The sequence below is a fragment of the Octodon degus genome, unplaced genomic scaffold (assembly GCF_000260255.1).
Source record: "Octodon degus isolate 3935 unplaced genomic scaffold, OctDeg1.0 scaffold00068, whole genome shotgun sequence".
NCBI classification, from domain to species: Eukaryota; Metazoa; Chordata; class Mammalia; order Rodentia; family Octodontidae; genus Octodon; species Octodon degus.
The window spans coordinates 970223-979557 of record NW_004524644.1 but is presented as its reverse complement, the minus strand read 5'-3'; positions in this window follow the sequence as shown (position 1 = coordinate 979557).

The following is a 9335-nucleotide window of genomic DNA, read 5'->3' as shown; positions in this document are numbered from 1 at the left end:
TCCTTGAAGGCTGTCCAGAGAAGCCTGAGCCTTCAACTCACAACCTGAGGTACAACCAGCCCTCAAGAACAAATTGAGTTCTTAAGTCAAGGATCTACTGTAAAAGACAAAAGCAAGGAAGGGAAAGTTAGAAAGACAAAGAAATAAAACTCTTACTAGCTGGGAAGGAATTCTGGCTTATGATACCCACAAGAGCTCTTTGTCTTTTAAAGAGTTTTAGAACGGAGCTTGGGCTGTTGTGTAAGTAATAGAATCCCTACCCACTAGGAGACTATTTATTTTTTAGGGTCAAATCTATGCAGTGTTCACACATTGCACATTCAGGATCCATATGCCCTGGAGCAAACGGCCTGTCTGGTCATGCTTGTGGAGGTCCCAGATCTTCTAGGATCCTGGAGGATTTTGTTGGTAAGATCCCTGAAGGATTGTGACTTAGCAGACTCCATTTTGGGCTTCCTAACTCCATTTGGGGGCTGCTGTCCTTATTGCCAACAGAATCCTAACCCTTGTCTCGCTAATTCCTGTTACACTAGCATTCCATAGCCATTACAAATCAAGTATGAGTGAGGCTTCCAGACACTTGGTAGACTTTCATGTTGCCAAAGTTTTACCTCCCACACATTTTCTCTCAGGAAGCTAGTGGATGGTGGATGTGCTCCACCTAAGGGATGAGTAAACTAAGAAAGAGGAAGGTGGTAACCAGGAAAACGGAGATGCACACAGGGAGAGGCAGAGAGGCAGAAGGAACCCACAGCATGCCGTGAAAGGAAGACTGCCAGAAATGAAGAAACTCGTCAGCTCTGGGGGAGGTTTTCCTAGAAGATGAAATTGAGATATAAATGCACTGAAAGGAGACAGATAGAAGCTGGAGGGGAGTTTGGGGTTAAAGAGTCCTATTCATGGTCATAGAAAACAGAAGAAACACAAGATGAAACAAGACACAAATGATCATAAAAGTTCAAGGGAGCACACATACATTCTCTAGAAACTAAAAAGTAATAGCAATTTGCCACAGTGGTCCATAGTACTACTGAATAGTACTATGAGTAACTATTGCACTAAGACAAAGTATGATCCTGCATTAGATGATACCAGCAGATAAAAGCTGGTGTTATCCCTGATCTTCAGGCAAGGAAAATGAGGCATAGAGAGGTCATGTTTCCGGAAGTCCTGAGGGAGGAGGCGGAGAGGGACATGAAACCCAGAGCTCATTCTCTGAATCAACGCTCTGCATTGTTCCGCATTAGTCAGTGAGGGAAGAAAAGGAAAAAATAAAAAGGAATAAACTTCATCTAGCATATATATGACCGTGGCCCAGAAAAGCTGTCACTGTGTTCAATTATCATCATAATATAATACATGTCTATTTCTTCACTATACTTATAAGAGAAGTTAAGATATTTGTCCGAGGTCAAAGAGATAAACTTTAAACTTCAAAAACACTTTTTTTTTTTTTTTTTTTTTTTTTTTTTTTTTTGCGGAACTGGAGATTGAACTCAGGCCCTTGTGCTTGCCAGAGAAGTGCTTATTCTACTGAGCCATCTCCTCGGCCCCAAAAACACTTATTTCTGCCAGCATGTTGATACACCCTTGTAATCCCAGCTACACAAAAAGCAGAGGCAGGATAATTGCAAGGCCAGTCTGGGCATCTTATTAAGATCATGTCTCAAAGAAAAATGGAAAAGGACCAGGGACATGCCTTGGCACTAGGGAGCTTGCCTAGCATGTGTGAAGCCCTGGATTCTATTCTCAGTACTCAAAAAGGAAGAGGAAAGAGAGAAGGAAATGGGAAAAGGAGAAGGAGAAGGAGAGGGAGACAGGCAGAAGGAGAAGAAAAAGAAAAAGAAAATTGTCCTTTATTTTGAGATAGTGTCTCTATTTAGTGCAGGCTGGCCTTAAACTCACTTTGTAGCCCAGGCAGTTTTCGAACCCAAGTAATCCTCCTGCCTCAGCCTCCTGAGTGTTGGGATTACAGGTATATACAGGAAATACAGTTTTTCCTGAGGATTTAGATAGACATCATAGGATCTTCAGGAAAACTGTTGAGTCCAAAGTAGATACAAGTGGAATACCTGGGGGAGGAGGGCTTTGTGGCCTGAGCCCTTGTGTGGGACGGGATGAGCCCAGGAGTGAACAGCTCTGCTCGTGATCACCATTTGCACGTGAGTTTCTCTCTTTGGTAAGTGTGTTATTGCTTACAAGATACAGGGTTGGCAAAAATATTTCAAGATTCTCCCTCCACCTCTTTTTCTTTTTTAAATAGGGATTTCAAAGCAGGGATAAATGCCTATGAGTACAGAGCTATGCAGATGTGGGAGAAAGGGCAGAACCTGGGAAGTGAAGAAGGAGATTATGCTGTCAAGGATCAAGCAAAGGGAGGAGTGGAGGATATTGATAAGTGAGGAAGTAAAAGGGGGAGGGATGCAAAATTCCTTGAGAGAATCTGGCGAAATATGACTTGGGTTGAAAGTTCTCATGGCCCAGGCCGCTTACTTGTAAGCTCTTCAAAAACCTTTCAGAAATTAGATGCTGCCTGTTGTCTTTCTTTAAAAGAATTTCTGAGGTAGAGATGAGAAGGGTCTGCTCAGTGAAGACTTTTGCCAGGTTCTTCAGTCAGGGCTGGGTGGTCGCAGGCTGGAGAAGCATGGTCGCTGCCTCATGCTAGGGAGGCAGCCGCCTGTGACATTCAGCAAATATGGGTTCCAGCTACTTGAAAATAATTGCCTTCACATCTTGTGACATCTTCCAGGGACTCTGCAATTTAAATAAATTTTAATCCCTTTGGGTGGGAGAAACTAAATTAGAAAGAAAAATGATTAGAACCAGAAGGCAGCTTGGTGCTGTGATGCCAGATTTGTTCAAGATGTGATTCAAAAGCTGTGGATAAGTTTTCCTGGCCATTCTCCCAATTAACAACCTTTCACTTACTTAAAAGCCAAAATCCATGACTCAAAAGAGTGTGCTAGGAAGAAAAATTTTGACAGATAAAATTAGCTATTCCTGGCAAAATCAAATAACATATATACATACACTTGTGTACCTTTTTTGGGAAGGAAGCTCAAAATATACCAAGATCTAAGTTAAACAGCTCCCCAGGGCTCTAAAACTTAATTAGAATAGCAAACATTTATCAAGTACTTACTATGAGCCAAGCATTGCATTGAATTCTCACACCAGCATTATCAGGTAGGTAATGACCTAGCTGACAGGTGTGACCCTACCGCACTGTGAAGTCCTACCCTGCAGGGAGTTTATGGTCTAATACTATATTGAGAAGAGTTCCCTTCAGTGGGATAAACGCATACCTAGTAAGGATGCTAAGAACATTAGGGGAAGAATAACCTTGCCTTTGGCTATGAAGGAAGTCACAACCAAAGGAAGAGTTAAACCAAGACAGAAGCTAGGGATGGAAATGGCACGGTTCTGAGGATTCCTGGCAGAGAAAGAAACAGGGCATCACATCTAGAGCACCGTGAGTCCAGAGAAGGTAAAGGCTATTGATAAGGGAGAGCCATTTAAAAAATTTTTAACTATGAATGACCCTGACCAGACTTAGCATTTCTAAAACTTTTTTTCCCCCTCTTTGGGGAAGAACTTGTGAGGAGGGTAGGTGAGGCATAGAGGTCGGCTAGCTGACTGTTGCCTTGATGTTCCCCCAGCCTGGACCCAGGCCGTCCCAGGCGAAACAGCAGAGGACCTGGAGCACCATTCTGGAAGCAGACCTGAGAGCTAAGGCTGAAGCTCTGGGAGAACACTGACCTCTCATAGACAGAGCCCTGTGTTCTGTACCGAGTGCCACAAATCAAAACAAAAAAGGGACTTGACATTAGAGATACGAAAGAAATAAGCACATGATTACTAAGCTTCTGGCTTGATCCACTGGATGGGTGGGAAACCCAAAATAGGAACTCCAAGAAAAGGAGAAGACTTAAGAATGAGATCAGAAGAAAATAATGAATTCTAGTTTCGTCATGTTGAGGTACTCATGCAAAGATCATTCTTATTTTAGTCGCCTAGTTTGAATGTATTTAAAACAGTTTGATTATCAAAATTTGGATACATAGTCTGCTGTCAATAGAATTTATTTTTACATTTAGTAATCTATGACTATAAACTTATATACATGATTTATCTTATTAATGCGGCATTTCAAGTAACATTTCTTTTTAAATGGTCAACTAACATACAGACCTAGTAAAAATTAATAAACAGTATAAAACATTGTATCTTTTAAATTTTCTTCATTAGTATGAACTTATGTTTGGCTTAACAGAGACACAAATGGTTACAGTACAGTTCTGTACATGTACACTGGCCAATATATACAGATATCTGCTCTATCAAGTGGGAAGGCTTAGAGAAACAGCACCCCAGTAGCAGTGAGCTCATCCATCACCTAGCTCTCGGTTGCTAATCCCATTCTACAATAAAAGGATCCAGAGAAATGGCTGATTCTTGGACAGGTGCAGGAAGTGCACACAATGAACTTGGACCATTATGTACCAGGAAGTAAGGAAATGGTTCAAAAGTAAAAAACGAAACCACTCTAAATCGGTGTGGCTGTCCAAAGCACGCAGGAGCCGAATGAAAGAGCTAATGGCCAGAGCTAGAGCAATTTCATTAAAACAACACAAAAATGACTACGAAGTTATAAAATAAATGTTCAGGAGTCCATCATGAAAAATAAATAGTTGAGTAATGGGATAAATGATGAAGAGGAGGCAAAGTTCCCTTGCAAAATGCTAAATAATTTATGTCAACATCCTGCTGTCAGAGAAAGGGAGTTGAAGTCTCCTTCCTTAAGTGTGAACTGTGTGTAATGCCTTTCTTCCCAAGAGAACAGAACAGAAAGCAAGTGGTAGGAGAGTCACCCACCACTGGAGAAATTAATAAACATTACCTCATTCAGGTGATCAAGGTCAAGTTCAACAATGGCAGGTCATGTTGACTGTGTACGCTTGAAACTATGTAATGAAAATACTGCTTTACCCCTGTGACTTTTCAATCCCTCCAAAAGATAATGCCAATCTAATACTGAGAAATACCAAGCAGATTCCAAGTGAGAGCACCCTACAGAATATTCAGCCAGTTCATCTCAGTATAGTCAAAGTCATAAAACAGAAGAAATCTGAGAGAATGTGAGTTGAGAGGACCTAAGGAAACATGACGAGCAAATGAATGGTGTGTCATGTATGGATGCAAGGGACGGAAAAGTAAAGTTTTACTTAATTACATTAAGTAAAAGCTAAAGAAGGCTGTGGGTGTAGTAGTGCCTTGCATTATGATCTTACTTAATTAAAATGAGCATTTTTATCTCACAGGAGGAAAAGGAAATCAGCAATAAGCCTAACAGTGATTACCTGAGTAATGGGACAATAAGTAATAGCTATTTTCTGTTTTGTATTTTAATATATTTCCTACTACAGACATGTCTTATTTTAATACCATAAAAGACAGAAATTATCTATGTCCTGTCCTTAGGGACACTATCTTATAACTGGGAAAATGGAGTATTCAGGAAACAGAACACATTTGAGTGCAAAGCTGTATGGTTACCCAAAAAATAAGGCTAATGTATGTGTGAGGAAGAAGAAAGTTGAAAGTTTATCTTTGTTCATATAAATATGGCAGATATTTAGCATCTAGTAAGAAAAAATACGTACATAATCCAAACCAAAGCTCGGGATTATAGTGAACTTTTCCCAAAGGAAATCAACCTCTTTCCCTGGTCATTTTTTTTCCAGGGTTTTCATTTGTCACCAGCATCAATCTGAAATGGAAACAGCATTTTAGTTTTAAAAGTGGATACATGTAGAAATAGTGCCTCCTAACATAAATGATTTCATTCAGTTCCATATTTAAAAAATAAGGGGCTGGTTTCTGTAAGTGTAAAGTAGCTGCGATTGCCCTTTCTACCTCAAATGGCCACACGGACTGTCAAGAGTAATCATTCCAATAAAGCTGGAATTATTGCAAAAAAAAAAGGGGGGGCTGGGGAGATAGCTCAGTGGGGCTGGGGAGCTCAGTAGAATAAGCGCTTGCGTGGCAAGTGCAAGGGTCTGAGTTCAATCCCCAGTTCTGAAAACAAACAAACAAACAAACAAACAAACAAAAACAATAAATAGCTATAGATAGCACACTATGCTTCTAAGACAGTGATAAGAATCAGAATCTAGGTTGCTTCTGAAAACAGCATTCTGGATATTATTTGCAGTTTTTGCAATTCCTCTGATTAGCAAATTTATTAAATTGTAAAAATAAATGAAAAGATTCACACAGCAGTATTTTCTCTGTAAGCAAGGAAAATGTAGCAAGATAGAGTGCTCTTAAATTAATAAGGAACTCAAATCATCCTTGAAGCACAATCACTTAAATGCATAGTTACACTTAGGAATTTATATAAATACTCATATTTCATTCATTCTAGGGTGCTATTAATTGTAAAGCTCACAATTTTTTTATGAGTCACTAAGAATTTTTTTTTAATTTTATTTATTTATTTATGTGGGGGGGGGACCAGCTCAGCCCAGCAGGGGGCGGGGCTGGCTGGCATGTGGTGCTGGGGGGTTGAACCATGGTCCCTGTGCTTTGCTAAGCTTGTTCTAAGTAGGTGCTTTAGACCACTGAGCCATCTCACCAGCCCCAAACTATGTAATATTTTTTTTCTTTTTTGGCAGTACCGGGGATTGAACTCAGATCCTTGCACTTGCCAGGGAAGTGCTTATTCCACTGAGCCATCTCCCCAGCTCAGAATTTAAAAGTGCTGCAAACTGAGCCATTGCTCATCAAATTGTAAGATGAATCCTGGTAAAATGTGGAAAATGTGCATTTTTGAACAAGTAAAATAGGACATACATGTTCTGAGCATTGATGAATGTCTGCTGCATCCCAGAGATGAGGCAGGCTGCAGGCTTTTGTCCACCTTTGTATCTCCGACTACACTAATACAGTTCTTGATAAATCCTCAAATGAATGAGTGAGTGAACAAACAAATGAATATGAACTGTAGGTCTAATGGGAGCTTTTCCTACATTCCAAGTTCCCCAATGATAAATGAAATAATACCTTTTAAAATCAGCATTAGTGGCTACAAAAATACTGCAAAATAACAATATTATCATCTGACATTTATTCTGAAGAGACATTTTCCATTTCTTTGGAAAGAAGTCTTGGATATGATTAAATTCTGATATATAAGAACCACCCACCTCTGTGTGAAACAGGTGAAGCTTGATTTGGGAAGTCTACATGAGTAAGCTGAGATGTTTAATATACCAAGTGAATGGGGTGGGGGAGAGCAAGCTGTTAGCGCCTCCTACTCTTCTCTGTTTTTAAAAGACTGCCAAATTCAGGGACTCTTTTACCTTTGAGAAAGACTTTCTATGCTTACTTTTATAGAATCCTATAATGGACATACTATTTTGTGTGTGTGTGTGTGTGTGTGTGTGTGTGTGTGTGTAGGCACTATTTATTTCTGCTATAGGAAAGACATTGATGGGGGAAAAAAACAATATCTTCATTTCGATCCATACAGCATATGATCTAAAGTGATTATCAGACTAAATTCTTATACAGAGACACACATGTAAGAGTTCTGTCTATTCTCCAAGGGAAGCTACACCATGGACTCCTGAAGTTATGCAGTAGGCTATTTCCTCCTCTGTCCTTCTGCTACATCTGTCCCAGGCCTCAGTCCTCTGAATAACTGTCACCATCCAACCACTGCCAAGTTCCGATGCAAAGTAGGCCACAGGGCTGGCTGGGCTCAACTAAAAATGTTCAAGATGGCAAATACATGAGAAAAAATCCTTGTCAGAAGAGGCTCTAGGTTTCACTTGCAGAGCGAGTCTCTAAATTAATTTTTGGAGCACAGCTTGTGCATCTAGGTGAGCTTCTGTGTAGCTAGGAACATGACCCGACATTCTGGACTTCTCGGCAGCCACTGACCAAGGAAGAGAAACCCACATTCGCTTACCTGCAAGTCTATCCACTTCACACTCTGAACTGAAAAACAATACTTTGTAGGTAGAACAAATACAGTCTTTAGTTTAAAAGTGTATTTGGGTTATAAAAGAGTCTGTTTATAGACCATGACAGTCAATCCTAATGGCTGGGGGAGGTATGTTGCTTGCTGTCAAGAAGTTTTTGTTGGCCGGGGAGATGGCTCAGTAGAATAAGCGCTTGCCTGGCAAGCTCAAGGGCCTGAATTCAATCCCTGGTTCTGCGAAAAAAAAAAAAAAAAAAAAAAAGTTTTTGTTTATGGGAAAGATAAACTTGCTCATAAATGAAACCATGATATTAAGGTAGAGAGACAGTGAGGGGCGTCTTCAGAGAGAAGCAAGGGAATCCTGCCAAGGGACTGGATTAATTCTGACTGAAAGCATCCAGAAATATTCATGGAAGAGAGTGTGCTGTGAAGGTCTAGAGAGGGGGCACAGGCAGAATCTACATGAAACAAATACTGGCCCCTATTTCAAAGGAGTTGAGTTATACATCCAACACTAGTGTGCTACATGCGACGAACACACACAGGTTCACATATGTATGGATACAGAATGATATGAGTTTGGTGCACATTGCAATTTATTCACAAATGTACATCTTGAACCACACAAAAATCTTAGAGGGATGACAGACTCTGTTGTAGGATGGTTAGCGGGACCACAGTCCTTGACATACAGAAGGATCTCTCTTTTTGTTGTTTTGTTTTTAATGTATTTGGTATAGGGTCTCACTACACAGCTGTGACTCGGAGTGATCCTCCAGTTTTCAGCCTCCCCAGCGCTGGGATTACAGGGTTGTGCCACCATGCCCACCTGGACTCGGTGGCTGGCTCAGTGTGCCTGGGTGCGGGGCCAGCGGGGCACGTGGTGCTGGGGATTGAACCCTGTCTCTCAGCTTGCCTAAGCAGGTGCTTAGTCTGCTGAGCTATCTTGTCGGCCCTCAGGATCTCTCTCAGTCACCCAAGCTGATCTCAAGCCTGAGATTCTACCTGGGAATCTGGACATGCATCACTACACTAATAGTCCTTAACTTCTTCAGGTTAAGAAGTCTTTCAAAACATGGCAGACATGACTCCCTCTCACCCTCTTCTAGTCTTGCTTCTTGTCTAGTCTGGCTTGTTCCTTCCCTAATTGTCCAGATGAGTGAGAAGTAGTGTCAGGGTCAGGTAAGAAAATGGCCACCAGCCATGGTGAGCACGCTTAAAGTCCCAGCACTTGGGAGGTTGAGGCAGGAGGATTGCTGTGAGTTCAAGGCCAGCCTCGGTTATATAGTGAGTATGAGGCCAGCTTAGATTACCCAGCAAGATCTGTCTTAAAAGAAAAAGAAGGAGG